The sequence below is a fragment of the Lithobates pipiens genome, unplaced genomic scaffold (assembly GCF_037356315.1).
Source record: "Lithobates pipiens isolate NorthernLeopardFrog02 unplaced genomic scaffold, aLitPip1_a1.2 Scaffold_13, whole genome shotgun sequence".
Taxonomy (NCBI): Eukaryota; Metazoa; Chordata; class Amphibia; order Anura; family Ranidae; genus Lithobates; species Lithobates pipiens.
This window is the reverse complement of record NW_027507718.1, coordinates 471,310-488,748: the sequence shown is the minus strand read 5'-3', so window position 1 is coordinate 488,748 and position 17,439 is coordinate 471,310. Positions and strand designations below refer to the sequence as shown.

The 17,439-nt window shown below is 45.0% G+C and overlaps 1 protein-coding gene across 4 annotated transcripts in view; it reads left to right on the top strand.

Annotated features, from left to right (window-relative positions):
• The first annotated feature begins 10,487 nt into the window (after positions 1-10,487).
• LOC143973897 (NACHT, LRR and PYD domains-containing protein 3-like) overlaps positions 10,488-17,439 on the top strand; it is a 140,785-nt gene continuing 133,833 nt past the window's right edge. For 2 of the 4 annotated variants that reach the window (XM_077474778.1, XM_077474777.1), the window contains exon 1: positions 10,488-10,509. The gene's annotated coding sequence lies outside the window, so the exon portion shown is untranslated. The remainder of the gene's footprint in view (positions 10,510-17,439) is intronic. The other 2 variants (XM_077474779.1, XM_077474776.1) reach the window with 1 other exon arrangement.

Below are 17,439 nucleotides of genomic sequence, written 5' to 3'. Positions count from 1 at the left end.
TGCTTAACAGCTGAGGGAGCCAAAGGTGCCACTGCTGTGTCTTAACCAAACAGGAGAAGTGTCCTGGATGGCTAAGACATTCATGGACAAGATAGAGCTGGGGCTCAGGTAAGTGTAATGGATCCCCGTCACAGTCCGCTTGAGTGCTTCCATCAGAACACTGCTTCCTCCAATTCAGGCCTTCAGATATCAGATTTTACAGCCAAATATTGTAACCAAGATCCAGACAAGACTATATCCGTAACACAGCTTGAACATGGACTGTTTATTTTGAGACCTCACACAAATATATACACCAGAATGACAATACAAACTGGAACCTAATTAACATGAGCTAATTAACTAACCATTTAGACAGCCTAGGTGACTCCGAGGCATGACCTTTCAGGACAGAATTGCCGTCTTTTAGCTCAAAAGACACAATCAACATTATCATAAATATGAACACAGAAAACCTTCTCACAATAGCAGAAGCTAATTACAATTAACAATACATACAATGATTTCCCCCCTCAGCCTAGTAGGCAACAAACTATAGTAGAAGTAGACTGTCCAAGTCCTACTCTGTCCTAGAGGCCTGTGATCAGCTCTTTATATATATCCTAGGAGACATTGTGGATAAATATTACTGTTATATTTAATTAACCACCTTCTCATTGTCCATTAAACAATTGTCCATCATTTTTCTCATTCACCCTGTGCCCCTAATGGATACAGGGTAACTTGGACATAGGAGGTGCATGGGGAGCTGAAACAAGGGTTTCCCAATCTCTCCAAGGGCTTCTGGGTTCCATGGGCCCTCCTGTCACAGTAAGTAATTAGGGGGTGCTGGAGGGGCTGCTACACACAGAAGGTTTTTTTTATCTTAATGCATAGAATTCACCTTCTGCCTTTACAAATCCTTCAACTCTTCTGGGAAGGCTGTCCACAAGATTTAGGTGTGTCTATGGGAATGTTTGACCATTCTTCCAGAAGTACATTTGTCAGACACAGATGTTGGATCAGAAGGCCTGGCTCACAGTCTCCACTCTAATTCATCCCGAAGGTGTTCTATCAGGTTGAGGTCAGGACTCTGTGCAGGCCAGTCAAGTTCCTCCACCCCAAATTTGCTCATCCATGTCTTTATGGACCTTGCTTTGTGCACTGGTGCACAGTCATGTTGGAACATGAAGGGGCCACCCCAAACTGTTTCCTCAAAGCTGGGAGCATGAAATAGTCCATAATGTCATCGTATGCTGACGCCTTACATAGTTACATAGTAGGTGAGGTTGAAAAAAAGACACAAGTCCATCAAGTCCAACCTATGTGTGTGATTATATGTCAGTATTACATTGTATAGCCCTGTATGTTATAATCATCCAGGTGCTTATCTAATTGTTTTTTGAAAAATATTGATGCCCCCCCGCCTGTAGAAGGGAATTCCACATCCTTGCCACTCTTACAGTAAAGAACCCTCTACGCAATATAAGGTTAAACCTCTTTTCTTCTAATTTTAATGAGTGGCCACGTGTCTTATTAAACTGTCAAATGTTTTTGCAAAATCCAGATACAACGTGTCTTCGGGCCTTCCTTTATCTAGATGGCAGCTCACCTCCTCAAAGCCCTTGTACACACGGTCGGAGATTCCGATGACCAAATCCGTCGGAATAACTCGGACCGATTAATTCCGGACAAGGTCCGGAAGTGATGTTGCATACACACGGTCGGACCAAGTTGTCGGAATTTCCGGTTGCCAAGAATGCGGTGACGTAAGCCACGTACGGTGGGACTAGAAAAGGGAAGTTCAGCACCACGTCCGGCACCCTTTGGGCTCCTTGTGCTGATCTCGTGTCTATCGCGTGTTAGTAGAAGTTTGGTGAGAGACAATTCGCGCTTTTCAGATTAGTGATTCAGATCGCTACTGCTCTTCGGTTTGTGCTTGTCTTTGTGTATCTGATAATCAGTGTGTGTAGTCAGTAAGTATTTGCTTCTCATTGTGGACTATATCTTGGTATAGTACGCTTTGATTTGCATTTCTTATTGTCTGCTTGCTTCTGCTATTCAGTTCGTTCTTTCAGGCATTGCTGTTTATCGGTGCTTTCTGTTGTCCGTTCTGACGAGCCGACCGTTTTCAAACCATGTTTTGTCTACGTACTCGTCGTAGAGTTTGTGCTGTGCAGGGGCTTCGTGTTGGGGTTGTTACTTTGACACAAGCCCGGTCCATGAACAGGGAGGGGAGGCGTTTGTGGACCAAGAATTGGTTGCGCCAGAGTGACCAGTTCTCGTACATGCCTTTGCTCCGTGAGATCCGGGAGAATAATCCTGATAATTTCAGGAATTATCTCTGGACCCCGTTTTTCACTGTCTACTGGCTTAGCTGACCCCTTATATCACCAGGCAGGATACCTGCATGCAGCATCACTCCGGAGGCTCATCACCACGTTGCGCTACTTGGCAACAGGGAGAAGCCTTCAGGACCTCAAGTTCTCTACAGGCATCTCCCCCCAGGCTCTGGGGATCATTATTCCAGAGACCTGTCCTGCCATCATTCAGGTCCTGCAGAAGGACTATATGAAGGTAAGTTTTATCCTTTAACATCACATTCTATGTATTGAATGATTTCTAATGTCTTGCATTTATTTCCTCATTCCTTAATTACCATCATTGCAATATGCTCTAATTCATATGCTCTGCCCCTTTGTCCTCATGCAGATTTGCCTCACTAACTTCACCACCATGCTCTTCTTGGCCCATAAAACTATAGTCTAGTCACTTACCAATGTCTTTTGTCAGCTCCATAGTATTGCTTTCCCCTAAACACCCCCTAAAATGTCTACAAATGTGATGTGTGTGCTTCAATTCATGCAGAGTGACATTTTTTTTTGGTTGTGCCTAACTCATTAGGAACCCCCCTCCCCCCAACTGCTACCTCAGCTGATAGCAATCTTCTATCTGCTGACTTTACCAAACCCAATACACACTATACCTACCTATTTTATGGTCACATTTATGGATGAATTCACCAAAGCATGTAGTACAAGGGCCTGCCTCAATACTTTCAAATGCTTTTTTTTTTTTTTTTTTTCCCTATAATTATCTTGATATGTAATAGCAGAATGTCAAAATGTGCTTCCATTTTGTTTTCTTTTTGGTATTATGACACTTCTTACCTGTCCGGTGGGCTGCCAATAGTGTAACTAAGGAGGGGCTTCCCAAAGTAGCACACATTATTTAGGCATTCAGTTCTCAATCAAGTGGAGAGGATTACCTGTCCAAAACACCCCCCCCCTCATTTTTTTAGCAAGGGCCCATCAGATGGGGGGGATGGGGGGTGATGACTGAGGCTTTAAATACTCCGTTCCCAAAATGTTATACTAATCTTGGCCAAAAATGTTGGTGTCTAATCTGCTTGCAATGTTGATTTTTAAAATTACTAATTTTTGGTCTTGTTTCACTCCACAGTGTCCTTCAACACCACAGGAATGGCAGACTGTGGCCTCCCACTTTGCCAGTCATTGGCACTTTCCCAATTATGGAGGAGCAATTGATGGGAAGCACGTCCGCATCGTCCCACCCCCCAACTCGGGGTCATACTATTTTAACTACAAGGGGTTTCATAGTATCGTGATGTTGGCGGTGGTGTCTGCGACATATGAGTTTTTGTATGTGGACGTGGGGCAAAATGGATGGATGTCGGATGGTGGAGTGTTCTCCTGGACGGAGTTCTACTGGCGTCTCCAGATTGGCAGTCTGGGCTTGCCACCCCCAGAGGAGAATCAGGAAGGACTCCCATTCATCTTTGTCACGGATGAGGCGTTTGCCCTGGCGAACCATCTGATGCGGCCTTTCCCGATGAGGACCCTCACCCTGGACCAGAGGATTTTAAATTTCCGCCTGTCCAGAGCCCGAAGAGTGGTGGAGAACACCTTTGGAATACTGGCCAGCCGGTTCCGCCTTTTTTTAACGCCTATCCACATGGCGGAATACAAACTAAATCACATTGTGCTGGCATGCTGTGTTCTTCACAATTTTCTAAAAAGACATTCTGCAAACTATGCAGTCTCAGTTGTCCAAGAAGCAGACTTGCTGGAAAATGATAACCTCAGGGGCCGTGAACCTGCTCATCCTGGCTTGCCCCCCCAAAGCGCCTGTGAGGTTAGAACCCAATACATGGACTACTTTGTGGGTAGGGGGCCATTGATATGCCAGACAATGTCTGAGCGGCATTTTCAGAATACATTTTTCTTTGAAACTGCTTCATTTACTGCTTGGCTTGCTTTTAGGTGTCTCCTATGTAAATTTATGTTTTTTCTTGTTGTGCCTTTTTCACCAACAGTGCAAACCCAAGTTCTGAGCGAGATGAGGGGACAGTCTCTTCTTCAGATAAGCTTATTATGTTGTGGGTCTGCTACACACACACCTTGTTTTTGGTAACTAATGTATGTAGTGCATTACTGACCAAAATCGTGCTCATTTTCAGCACCATGGCAGGAAAATGGCATGATTGTCAAAATTAACACATCACTGTGGGTGTTTTTTTTACTAAAGGCACATCCACTATGCACTACAAGTGCACTGCAAAAGTGCACCTGAACCTGCACTTGGAGTGCAAAGTGGAGTTACCTTTAGTAAATAACACCCATTCTCACCGGAAACAACAATTTTACTCCAAATACATCATTTGCGCAATGAAAAAGGAAGCCACACATTGTTCATAATTTTAATTTTTAATCAAAGCACACTCACGTGCGTTTAGAAAAAGGGTTTTACAACAAACCAACAAATTGAGTGTATCAAAAACATTCTTTCAGGTACTTTCTGTTTACTTGGTGTTTTTGTGTAAACAGGCATGTATCAAAACGTAACATACAGAACACAGGAACTTACAAAGTTCAACTTTGAAAAGTGAAGACAATATCAGACATGAGTATGTACAAACTGGGCTGATATTGCCTTCATCACATGGGGTGTCACCCCTGGAAAATCCAAATTTGGAAGATGCACAGAGTGTGTCAACATGTGCTATCTCCCATCATGGGGGATCAATGTACATGCTTTGGGGCTGCAACCCCTTCATCTCAGCCACTTTACACAAAACACGTACATTGATCCCCCATGATGGGAGATAGTGCATGTTGACATACTCTATGCATCTTCCAAATTTGGATTTTCAAAAAATACAAAAGTTGTTGATTAAAAGCCAAAAAATAAAACCCTAGCTAGTTTGGGCTGTTTCACACTCTACCCAAAACATCTTCATTTTATTTTTAACATCATTGATGTTTTGCTGTATATTTTCTGAATCCCGATTGCACCCCATTATCTCTTCAATCAGGATCTGGGCACTTTCACTGGTAAAATGTGATTCTTCCACATCACCTACAAAACAAAGCAAAAAAACACACCATGTATTAAAAATATGGTGACATACATTGATGAGCTTACCGGAAGCTGTGTTCTCCGACACTCACCTGTTGTGGTGACAATTTGTCCAACTTCAATGATCTCTCCTTCTTCCTCCTCCTCCTGCTCCTCTGCTTCTGGTTTTTGAATTTTGCCTTCTTTGGGAGGGGTGTGGTCCCTGGTGTCCTCATACTTGCTGAGTCTTCTCTCCCCTATGAGAATGTAAAAAAAGAATAATTAGCACACAGAGGGCAGAATTAGGAATATGAAACATTGCTTGGAAGGGTTGTACAATTGTATTTTTTGGCCGAGTTCCAAGGTGAGAACATTATTGTGGACACTTTGTTAAGCTGGAATACTTACCTGCAGAACGATGTTACTTACGAACGAATGAAACCATGAACTTGAAAGTGGCCATTTTAAAATGCACAACATGAAATCAAAGCACATGGAGCAGTATGCAAGTGAGAATAATCAAATGAACACACGACAACTACTTACTTTTTTGAAGAACATGCTTGATCCTTCTGTACTGATCGTGCTCCCTCAGTTTCAGGTCTGACCAGCGTTTTCTCAGTTGATCCTTGGATCGGCGTACCCCAAAATTCTTCTGAAGACTCTTCACAACTTTAGTCATGATCTTGGCCTTTCTGATATTTGGGTTGGGGTAAGGTCCATACTTCCCATCATAGTCGGTCCTGTTCAATATGCTCACCATCTCCAACATCTCTCCAAAAGACATATTTGAGGCCTTAAATCTTCTCTTCCTGGATCGGGATGTTTCTGGATCTGGGTTTTCCTCACCCTCCTCCTCGTTAGTGGAACTGTGATTGCGCACCTGCATTCTCTCCGCTATGTGCTCTCCCCACTGCGCCGAAAGCGAAGGGGTGGGGAATAGTCTAGAAAGAACGTCAGGGGCGGGCGGAGTTTCACGCATGCGCACTGTATATAAAACGCAACACGCGTGTGTTGTCCGTACGATCTGGGAACAGAGTGAGGAGCTGACGTGACAATCGTGCAAACGAAGGTAAAATTTTGAACTTGATACATCACTAGACTAGACTGCTTCTATCTAGGCCGATGTTGGGACAAGATTAGGAGGGTTTATCATGGCATTATTAATATTTTAGGGTTTGTCTTGTGTTGTGTCTTGCAGAGAAGATGGATCCATTCAAAAACCCCAATTTTATGGGTCTATTCCTGGAACTGTACAGGGAGATGCCCTGCCTGTGGCAGATCAACAACCAGTTTTATTACGACAGAAGAAAAAGGAAGGCAGTGCTGGAGAAACTTCTTTCTTTGGTGCGGATCATGGTCCCCACGGCAGACATGGCCTATGTGACTAGGAAAATTGGTGTAATGAAGAGTACATATCTCAGGGAGAGAAAGAAGCACCTGGAGTCCTTGAGATCCAGATGCCGTTTATTACCCCAGGATGGTGTACTTCCAGAGGCTGCATTTTCTGGTAGACCAGGGGGTACCCAGGCCACCACTCTCCAGTCTTCCTTCAAGGCTTCCTTCACCCCCAGCTGAGGCTTCCAACATCTAACCTGGACCTTCCAGGCAGCAACATGTGGTGGGGCCCAGCTTGAGACAGGTATAGCATTGTTGAACATATTTCTTGTCGTACATTTAATGATGTTAACTAGATGTTATTATTGATCAGTAAGTTGGGATTTAACAAAGTGGTTTACATATCAATAGACAGTAGTGACCAACAATGAAAAATGCTGGGCTCAGAATGATAGTCTGTTCTATTTGGTAACATTCAATTTGCAAAAGTCATGAGCTAAAAATGGTGTGATTGATGAGCAAAAAACTAAAACTATGTCCCATTTTCATGCACAGGAATACCTCAGTCAGGGGGAGGCTGTGGCAAGTGGCAGCCAGGAGGTCGACCAACGCCCTCCTTCTCCTCCTCCTGCAACAACTACAGGAGCCCAGCCACAGCCTGGAAGGATGCCTGGTGGAAAGTGACTAAGGAAGACGAGAGAGTGATGGCCTGGGTTCAGTCTGGTCTGACAGAAGATGCAGCCTCTTGAAGAACCACATCCTGGGGACATAGATGGCATCTGCTTTTCCTGATCTCTAGGACTTCTGGACCAGACTTCTCTCCCTGAGATACAGTATGTACTCCTCAGGCCACCAATTTTTCTTTTTCTAATTATTTCATGTCTGCCCTGAGGGCCAAAGGCTGCGCTAAAGTAACAAGTTTCTCCAGCGCTGCCTTCCTCTTTTTAGTTTATTAAGACCTAAATAAAGGTTTTTTTTTGTTTGAAGGAATACTTGCGTATGTGTTTTCCTTCCAAAAGGCCAGTTTATTTGTGAGTAGGCAGGTACATTTCAAAAATACAAAGTGAAATGAATAACAAGGGGCACCAACACCAAACAACCTCCTGTAGATTAAAAAAGAAAATATAAAAAATATAATAATGTTGTTGTGATAAGTTGAAACCCAAAACACACCCCAAAAAATGGAAAGATGAGCAAACTGTCAAAAAGGGAGATGTTTAGGAAAAAATAAATACAATTCAGCCAAAAAAGAATAAACAAAATATAAAAGTTTGTAGATGTGATGATTTCAAAAATTGTATTGCTGAAATGAGTAAAAAAGAGTCATGAAGTACGTTCGGGAGAAGTGTGTGTGACTATGAGCATCAAGTTCCTTCTTGCAGCATTGTAAAGAACAAGAGAATGCGCTTCATGAAAGAATTTTTAACATTGCAGCGTGACGAATGTGCTATATAGATTGCGAGCAGTAGTTTTACCTGAACGAGCGCTTCCGTGTCCGAATTTGATTGTGAGCATGCGTGGCACCTTGTCTGTCGGAGTAGGCTACACATGATCGGAGTATGTCCGATCGTAGCATTTTGTCGGAAAATATTTCTGGCAAGTTGGAAAAGTTGGATATTCCGACGGAAACAGTCCGATGCAGACCACACACAGTCGGAATATCCGACAAAACGCTCTGATCAGAAACATTTCGACGGAATCTCCGACCGTGTGTACAAGGCATAAAAGGTTAATAGATTGGTTTGGCAAGAACGATTCTTCATGAATCCATGCTGATTACTGCTAAGGATACCATTCTCATTACTAAAATCTTGTATATAGTCCCTTATCATTCCCCTCTAAGTGCATGCATACTATTGATCTTAGACTAACTGGTCTGCAATTCCCAGGGATGTATTTTGTCCCTTCATTATTGGTGCTACATTGGCTTTTCTCCAATCACCTGGTACCATTCCAGTCAGTAGACTGTCCATAAAAATTAGAAACAATGGTCTGGCAATTACTTGACTGAGTTCCCTAAAGACCTTCGGGTGCAAGCCATCTGGCCCTCGTGATTTATTAATGTAAAGTTTTCCGAGTCTATTTCTAATTCTGTCCTCTGTTAGCCATGAGGGTGCTTCCTGTGATGTGTCATGAGGATAAACACTGCAGTTTTGATTATTGAAGCCCCTGATTCCCTCGTGAAGACTGAAAAGAAGAACAAATTCAATACCTTCACCATCTCCCCATCCTTTGTAACCGGATGTCCCTTTTCATTCTTTATGGGGCAAATATGGTCTATCCTCCCTTTTTTACTGTTTATATACTTAAAGAATTTATTGGGATTTTTTTTGCTCCACTGTGTGTCTTTCGTGTTCTACCTTAGCCACCCTAATTGCACCCTTACATTTCTTGTTGCATCCTTTGTTAAGAAGTTCCCTTCACTGGAACTAAGGGGCCAAGCCCAACCCCTGAGGGGCCAAGACCAACCCCTGAAAAACAAACCCACACCATCTGTGGCAGCCTGTCCATTAGGGGTGCATGGGCACTGCCCCCTATCCATGTGTCCAGCCCCCTAATATACATGCAGGGCAACTGATGCATGGATCCCAATGGGGTTGGAACGGCTCTAATAGGCTTAAAAAAAAGTGTGCGCTTAAAAAAAGGGTGGACTCGGGGTGCAGAGCTCTGTGTTGCAAGCCCACCCAGTTGTTTGACAATAGCAAATTAATATTCACTATTCTCACACTGATCCTCCTCCCAGCCAATCAGGAAGTGGGTCCTGAAATTGGCTGAAAGGACAGGCAATCCATTTCGATGCCTAGGAGGAGGAGGGAGAAGACGGTAAGTGCCGGGCTAGATAACTGGGGGGGAGGGTGACCCAATCGATTGGGAGCAGTGGGGTGGCGGAGCCACCAGCTGAACCAGAGGGGGTGGTTGTTTACCCCCCAAAAAAACACCAGCCGCCACTGCACATCATAATCCCCCTCCACCAAATGATTTGGACCAGTGCACAAAGCAAAGTCCAAAAAGACATGGATGAACAAGTTTTGGGTAGATGAACCTGACTGGCTTGCACAGAGTCCTGACCTCAACCTGATGAAACACCTTTGGGATGAATTAACGCGGGGACTGTGAGCCAGGGCTTCTCCTCCAACATCAGTGCCTGACCTCACAAATGCGCTGAAGAAATTCTGGAAGAACGGTCAAACATTCCCATAGACTCTCCTAAACCTTGTGGATGGCCTTCCCAGTAGAGTTGAAGCTGTTATAGCTGCAAAGGGTGGGTCAACTCAATATTGAACCCTACGGACTAAGACTGGTATGTCATTAAAGTTCATGTGTGTATGTAAAGGCAGGCGTCCCAATACTTTTGGTAAGATAGGGTTTGTCAGTGCCGCTGACTGATTGAAAATTATAATATTCCGCCCTGACTAATCGACTCAGTTTGATCAAATCCTATCAAAATTGATCAGATGAGATGGTAAGGCTATTCAATTGTTTGTGGATTGGATTGTTTTGATGGAATCACACAAAATGCAGCAAGCTGTACTTTTTTTAAATGTACATAAAGGCAACACAATGGTATAAATGAGGTTTATTGAAATACGTAAACTTTTTTTGCATATGCATTTGTACTGCATTAAAAAAACATTTGAGTGCATCTGAGTGTTGTAAACAAGTCCTGATAGGAACTCAGAGGGCGAGTTTATTCTTCAGCTTTCCACACGGCCCTCTTGGAGAACAAAGCTCAGTAAACACGTGATTTATTGCTATGGGTGTGGGAGAGATATATACAAGAGACTGCTATAAGGAAGTGAAACATTACGAGACTCATCTAAGCGTGTCACAGAGGTAAGAATTTGTTGTATCTTTCTGACTTTTTAAGTCTAAAATGAATGAGGGATGTAGGGAGAAAGAAAGAAATAGGGAGGGAAGGAGAGAGAAGGAAGAAAAGAAAGAGGGATGGAGGGACGGCAGGCCCAGATCCTACACCACAATAGCAATATGTGTATTCCAGAAAGTTTATCAATCAGCAGATAAAGATACTCCAAACACCTGGTGTTAGCGCTCCAATCATCCCGACACCATGGTTGTTATGGTGTCAGGATGATTGAAGCGCATTATTTCTATTATTACCCCAGCAGAGTCCCTCCTTACATCAGGTGCCCTAGCAGAGTCCCTCCTTACATAAGGTGCCCCGGCAGAGTCCTATCCTTACATCAGTTGTCCCCAGCAGAGTCCCTTCTTACATCAGGGGTCCTCAGTAGAGTCCCTCCTTACATTAGGCGTCCCCAGCAGAGTTCCTCCTTACATCAGTTATACCCAGTAGAGTCCCTCCTTATACCATTGCCTGGGATGCAAACATGTGCTTAAAATTTGTTTGTCCTGGTGGACTCTGTGCACAGAGGGAATGGAGGTGACTTGGGGGTCCCAGAACTCTGATGGGGTAGACACTGTCACCCCTCTTCACCCGGGTGTGGGCCGCACCCCGGTAGTGACGCCACTGGTGATTTGTTCTCCACGACATTTACAGAAGACCAGCTTGTGGAGGCTGAAGGGAAGAACCAAAAGGCAGATCCTGGGTTGTGCCTCTTGTTTCTTCCTCACGATAGCCGGTCTTCTTGTAAAATGGCGGCCAGCGGAGACAATTTACCAGTGTCGGCTGTGAACCTCTAGTGGCGGCGGTGAAAAATTAGGAAATGCTGATTTTCCTGGGACATTTCCTGGGAAATGGTAAGTCAGGGACAAAGGTATAAATACCAGGAATGTCTCTGGAAATTCAGGATAGTTGGCAACTATGGTCTATTAGGGGCACAGGGGGACTGAGAAAATGATGGACAACTACTTAATAGACACTGAGGATGTAGTTTGGATTACTTCAGATGGTCTCTGCCACCTTGGGACTCTGTAGACAGATGTATGTGAAAGGAAAGCTGATTAATGAGATCTGGAAAGTCTTCTGTTGTCTACTAGTCTGAAGAGCCTTTCACCCATTGGTAATTGTGCTAATTAATACACCTTTGTCTCCTAGCAAACTATTGGGGGATGTGTTTATACTTGTATCAATGTGTATTGTATTTTGCAAGTTTGAACCAGCAAGTTAGGCCTGAAGTTGGGATATGTGATTAATCGCAACATTGTCTGGGGGAATTGAGTCACCTAGGCTTGTTTAAGTGTCATGTTAATTTATGTTTCTGGTTACAGTTTGTATTGTTAGGGTAATATGATCAGACGGGGGAGTCCTCCCATGGTGTATATATGCTGTGTTAGTTGGTCAAATAAAGTTATTCCATGTTCCAGTTTAGCAGCCAGTCCTGCCTAGTTCTTGGTTGCAAGCGACTATAATATCTGATATCGATCTTCGTACTGGAGTAAGCGGTGTACTGACAGAAGCACTCAAGGAAGTTTAGTGTACTCGGACCTAAGTTGTTGAAATTGTTTTCCATTAAAACTGCGTTTTAATTAATCACCATTTTCTTTTTGAAGATCGAAGGTTTATATATAATAAAGTGCTTTGAATTTCAAAACCACAATGCATCTGCAGTTGATATGACATCACGCCAGAAAACACTTTTCACGAGAGTCATCTAAAAAAGAGCTACGAGGGTGCAGATTTCTGCTCCAAGTCAAATCTGAATAGAAAACAAATTAAAGGAGTAATATGCCAGACAGTGAGTGGCAAGGGAAGCCAGCCTTATACCCATGCTCCCTCATTGACATGCATGTCATAGCACAATGGACACTGTGCAATGGGCCTATGTTTTACTTAGTTGCATGGCTGGTAAGGTTAAATAAGGACACCAATCAATCTATGAGGGCATGTATTAGGGTTGCCCCCTGTCCAGGACAGTTCAGGTTTTGAATCATGTGTCCGGGTTTCAGTCCACCTGAAACCCAGACACATCATTCAGACTGGAAATAATAGGGCAGGGATTGGCAGTGTGTGTAAAAACACCATCTGATCCAATGAAGACAACCAAAAAAAAAGGAAAACCTGGTGCTCAAGGCACAGTAATACCCTTCTGGATTTTATAGACCAGGTAATGTAGTAGAAAAAAGATATTTTCTATTATAAACATACAGTAAAATTGCATAAGCAAAAGGGTAGACATTACATGATAAAAATGTGTATATAACACATCGCATGTATTATCAAAATGACATTGGTATGAAGCTCAGCTGCCCTGTAGACAGTGCTGTGCTAACAAGAACGCATACTACAAATGACTCCTAACATGTTTCAGACCTTGTAGTCCTCCTTCGGAGGCTTATGTCATTTTTTGAAAGTCATGAGTATTCTATAATATAAATATAGTAATACATTAGTAAAGTCATGAACTAGTATAACAGTTTGACAATAGTAATTAAACAAGAAAAATAATCAAAACGGATCTGCATCTCCAAACACGTTTGATAACAACAAAAGAGACTATACTTACAAGGATGAGCGAATCACCGATAAAAACAACCAGGGGGCCAAAGGTTGTATGCCTGAAGATTGAGAGCAAAACCGAGGTAAACCCCAGAGGGCAACCGGGTAAAGAGGAGCGGGAATGCACAGAGGGGCAGGAGAGCAAAGGGGAGGCACCTGTCCCAACTGTAAGGACCCCAGGTGTGTGGAGTCAACTCCTGACAAAATTCTGACCAACAAGCGGTGGAGTCTGGATGTATAATACAGTAGAGTGCTGTGTATGTTTTTCTGTATATGTATAAGAGAAAAAAAAAAGAGTATAAAAAGGGTACTCATAGAACATTGTAGAGATGCAGATTGGTAGACACAGTAGAGATGGTTATCTGAAAGCTTCACCCCAAGCAATACTCTGCTGAATAGGGTGGAACAGATAAGGGAAGGTAGATTTGAATTTGCCAAAGCAAAGTGAGACAGAAGTTTGCCGACCTGTTCAGAGCGCAGCACGATTCCAGCATGCACAGTAGGAAACCGGCTGCGAAGCCACAAGGCTTCACTGCTGGTTTTCCTTAGCCAGCACCCAAAAGCCGATTCAAGAGTCAGCTCGGGTGAGGACACTGCTGGATGCCTGGACAGGTAAGTGCCCTAATAGTAAATGTCAGAATGTCAGCAGCTACCATATTTGTAGCTGCTGCTTTTTTTTCATTTTTGGGGCGGGCGCCCGACTCCTCCTTTAAGGACCCCTGACAGCATTATAGTTGAAATAAAGGAATTCATATACTGAATAGTAGTTTAGTGCGCAAGCAATATTTCTTTACTATACAATGGTTCTTTAAATATGAACTGTCTGTGGTCAAATCCGTCTTTCCTTCTTCTTCCGTTTTAAAAAAAATAAAAACTCTAAAAATGTCAGCACTTTAAAAAAAATGCTGGGTTATGAAATGGTAGAGTCCAATAAGGTGAAAAAAAACTCTGTTTGCTAATCACATACTTCTGCCTTGTGTTCTGTAGTGTATCGTCACATCACCACCATGGCATCACTGTGGATGTCTGGGATGTGGGCTAATATACCCCTGGTGAGGCTGATTGAGATCAATTGCCTCTCTGTGCAAGTGAAATCAGCTGGTGGTCAGTGTGACAGATCGCGTCGCTCGACCAATTGAAACCTCAATCTGTCATGGAGTCTCTCAGCACGATGACGTGTGGCGCAAGCCCATCCCAAGGGGCTAGGCCACATCCCGTGTCACCATACCACCGATGCACATGTAGCCCGCCGGTCTGTGCCTCACAGTGAAGCGCAAACAGGAAAGAACCTGTCATCAGGCAGGCTCCAAAGGGCAGAGATGTCCCAAGTGCGGCCGTCAGACAGGAATGTGGCTCGGAACAGGGATTGACAGGAAGGTGGGGGGGCAGTATGTGCTCCTCATTACTATACTCTTTGGCATGCCCAAAGGTGTCCCAGGTCTGTTACAATTCTATAGTATATGCTAAAACAAAAAAAAATTTAACTGTGCGCCACTAAAGTGTTCGGGTTTAGCTTGAAGAAAAAGTGACAACCTTAATCCCTACAAGAGGGTGGTGTCCGTGTGTCACTCGTGCTCCCCCTTATGGGATTCATAGTGGTAAACGGGTCTTTCCACGGATATCTCACTCTCCTAATGCCGCGTACACACGATCAGACTATCCGACGGACTTAGTCTGGCGGACAAACCACCGGATAGTCAGCCAGACTTTCCGAATGAGCGGACCTGCCCACACACGACCAGACTTTTCAGGCAGACTAGGTCCTCCAGACTATGGCAGGAGACCACCGTACTTATGAAATTAACGGACTTGCCCCCACACGGAGGAAAGTCTGTTCATTTTGAACGCGGCTCCTAGTAGACGAGACAACATTAACGTGTCGCTGGCCCCGTCACCTGGTATGGACTTAAAGGGGAAGCCCTACACCGAAAAAACAGTGTGGGGGTCCCCCCCAAGGTCCATATAAGACTCTTATCCGAGCACGCAGATCGGCCAGTCAGGAAAGGGGGTGGGGACGAGCGAGCGCCCCCCTGAGCCATACCAGACCCCAAAGCACCTTGTCCCCATGTTGATGAGGACAAGGGCCTCTTCCCGACAACCAATCAGGGTCTGCGGGCGGGGGGCTTATCGGAATCCGGGAGCCCCCTTTAATAAGCGGGCCCCCGGATATTGCCCCCCACCTTATATGAATGGGTATGGGGTACAATGTACCCCTACCCATTCACCTGTGCAAAAAATGTAAATAAAACACAACACACAAGGGTTAAAAATAATTTATTGCACAGCTCCGGGGATCTTCTTCCATCTTGGGGGGGTCTTCTCGCCGGACTCCTCCGCTATCTTCTGCTAGCTCTTTTACTAGCGGAGGAGCCCGGCTTTCTTCTTCGCCGCCACCCGGGGGTCTTCTTCCGACTTCGGGAGTCTTGTCCCCCTCTTCGGTTCTTCTTGCAGGGCCTCCGCTTTCTTCCTTTAGCTGTTTTACTAGCGGTGGCCTGGTCTTCTGTCGCCGCTGCCGTCTCTTCTTCCGACTTTGGGGGTCTTGTTCCCCTCTTCGGTTCTTCTTGCCGGGCATCCACGCCTTCTTCCAACTCTTTCACAAGCGGTGGCCCGGTCTTCTATTGCCGCCGCCGCCTTCTCTTCTTCCTGTTCTTCTTGTTCTTCTTATTCTTCTTCCTTGAGATGTTGACTCAACGCTCTCTCTGGCCGCAATGACAGGGACGCGGTGTGCGGCGACTTATATAGGGACATCGCCGGGTGATGTCCTCGCCCATTATGATTTCATAGTCCCAGCATCCTCTGGGACTGTGACATCATAAGGGGCTGGGACATCACCCGGCGATGTCCCTATATAAGTCGCCGCACACCGCGTCCCTGTCATTGCGGCCAGAGAGAGCGTTGAGTCAACATCTCAAGGAAGAAGAAGAGAAGGCGGTGGCGGCGATAGAAGACCGGGCCACCGCTTGTAAAAGAGCTGGAAGAAGGCGGGGTGGCCCGGGAAGAAGAACCAAAGAGGGGGACAAGACCCCTAAAGTAGGAAGAAGACCCCCGGACGGCGGCGGCGACGAAGAAGAAAGCCGGGATCCTCCGCTAGTGAAAGAGCTAGTAAAAGAGCAGAAGATAGCGGAGGAATCTGGCGAGAAGACCCCCCAAGACGGAAGAAGACCACCGGAGCTGTGCAATAAATCATTTTAAAAACATGTGTTGTGTTTTATTTTTACACTTTTTTTTCACAGGTGAATGGGTAGGGGTACATGGTACCCCAATACTCATTCACATAAGGTGGGGGGCCGGGATCTGGGGCACCCTTATTAAAGGGGCTCCCGGATTCCAATAAGCCCCCCACTTGCAGACACCGACAACCAACGGCAAGGGTTGGTGGGAAGAGGCCCTTGTCCTCATCAACATGGGGACAAGGTGCTTTGGGGTGGGGGGCTGCAGGGCCCCCCTTCCCCAAAGCACCCCCCCATGTTGAGGGCACGCGGCCTGGTACAGCTCAGGAGGGGGGCCGCTCACTCGTCCCCATCCCCATTCCTGACCGGCTGGGTAGCGTGCTCGGATAAGGGTCTGATACGGACCTAGGGGGACCCCCACGCCGTTTTTTCGGCGTAGGGCTTCCCCTTTAAGTCCATACCAGGTGACGTGGCCAGCAATGTGTCAGCGATGGCTGGATTGTCCGCCGGACTGCGACAGTTTTTGAGTCAAATCTGCTTTCTAAGTCAGCAGGACTTTTGGGTAAAAAAAAGGACAGATTGTCCGTCGGACTCTGGTCCACCGGACTTTTCCGCCAGATAGTTTGATTGTGTGTATGCGGCATTAGGGTAATTGGTCAAGCAGGTATCATGTAGGGATAATAAAACGCCTCCATAGCATGATTCTGTTTAATAAATAGAAGATAAATATTGCACTTCCATCAGGTAACAGACAACAAGCATTGAAAAGCAGGAAGTCCAGGGCATCGATGTGCTCCACAGACCTGAACGGGATGTGACATAATGACGCTCTAGCTCCGTCACATCTGGTTCAGGCCCGTGGATCGCAGAGAGCGCCAGACTTTTCAATGCTTGTTGTCTGTTATTCATGAATTCTATAGGCTGGTTACTTTAGATCAGGCATGTCCAAAGTCTGGCCCGTGGGCCAATAGCGGCCCACATTCCGGTTTGATGTGGCCCCCACTTGCAATTTGCATATATATCCTTCTGTGGCCCCCAAACTCGGGCGTGTTATGGTTTTTGTAACTATATATATAGCTCTCTCTTCTTTAACCTGACAAATCCCAGAGAGCCACTCAGGGTTAGGAACTTGTTGCTGTATATATATATATATATATATATATATATATATATATATAT